We start from the raw sequence: 1,581 nt of genomic DNA on the forward strand, positions 1-1,581 counted from the left end.
CGGACATGTGAGCCGTCATGGAAGACGCCGAGTTCCCTACAAAATACTTGACTAGAGAGCTGAGAAAGCTGTGTCATAAAATATCTTTCAAAAGCGGCCAATTCTTTTTAGGTTGCGGGACCGCTCTGATTCCAGATGGACGCTAACTTTCATTTACACTTCACGACAAGGCGACATCCAAAGTAAACCACAAACTTAGGGAAACTTGATCTCACGCGCCAGACTTGAATGGCGAAGCTGCTGTAAGTCGGACACATAGTACGCCGGATGCACTGCCGCACACATTGTTAAGATTCAGTATCATTGTTCAGTTGCACAGTCGGGGTGCTAGTAATCGTCGTCATATGCATGGAAGAGGTCGTCGTCGTCTTGGCGGCGAGTGGTGGATGCGAAGTCATCTTCAGCATTGTATATTTTCAGCAGCTTCACTGGCGAAGCTTGCGCTAACTCGCGCAACGCTCGAGCGAAACTGAATGATTTCTTTAAACGTGAGCAGTGGCGGACACGTCACCACACGTTTGAACACGTTTGAAATTGTTTATGTATTTGTTCACTCGTTGCTTTGCACAGGGCTACTAGTAGGCATCGTCATATGCGTCGATAGCATCGTGCTCGTTATGCCAAGGATTACATGCGCAGTAGCGCTGGACGACGGCGCTGGAGTTTTTCTCTTTTTTTCCTAAAGCCCCTGCGCGAGCCGGGGATGCTGGGCTTCCACGCGAGGCACGTGTTCATTTGGGCTAGGGACTTGTTCGGCCTTCGTTGTTTGAATCAGTTTTATTTTGTTGCTAACTCCACTGCCCGTGCTGGGAACGCTCGGGAGTCACCGCGACGCACACGCTCACGAGCGTTTCGCATTTTCTTGGTATGTTTTTCCCCAGCGGCCAAAGTAGGCTTGTACAACAGCTCCGCTGTTAAAAATGCACAGAAACGTTTTTTCTCACGTGAACTACTACACTACCGAGCAATCTGGCGCTAGACTCCCTGCTTGCAATAACACTCAACAAGAGAATAGGAAATAACGATGCAGGCTGTCGTCAGAAGAACGCGGCCGATTCAGCAATTGCGGCTATTGCCGAGGGGGAGCTTCGGCGCGTTCAGCACTATAACCGAATTTACCATTGGAAATTAGGCTGCGGCCTTAACATTACCAACAAAAATTTGCAGAAGCTCACTTAATGATATTGAACAGACGGAAGGACACTTCCCGTTAGTTTGTTGTGACCGGTTCCTTTAAGTCGCTGTGAGCTAAAAAAACTCAAACCAAGGCTCAGTACGAACTATAGGCGGTGTAAACTCTCTGGAGTTGATAAGAACTATGTCCTGCTTTCTTTATTTCCCTGTTCGTGTTTAACGGTTTTTGAAAGGCTCTATAAATAACCTTAGTCATTCGACTTTGTGTGCGTGTTTTTCCTCTGTCTCTTCCTTATTCCCGAATTTGAAAGCCAGAGCGGCGCAGTGTTTTCACAGCTGCTTTGTGGTTGTCGCCTTTTAAATTTAACACGTGCTTGGATGGTGCTGTTGGGTTTTGTAGGGGCGAATCCCCTAAGCGGCTGGGGCTGTTGCCGTGTCATGTCATCG

This window comes from Haemaphysalis longicornis, unplaced genomic scaffold (genome assembly GCF_048455015.1).
Source record: "Haemaphysalis longicornis isolate Haplotype H1 unplaced genomic scaffold, Haemaphysalis longicornis Haplotype H1 scaffold_3, whole genome shotgun sequence".
NCBI lineage: Eukaryota > Metazoa > Arthropoda > Arachnida > Ixodida > Ixodidae > Haemaphysalis > Haemaphysalis longicornis.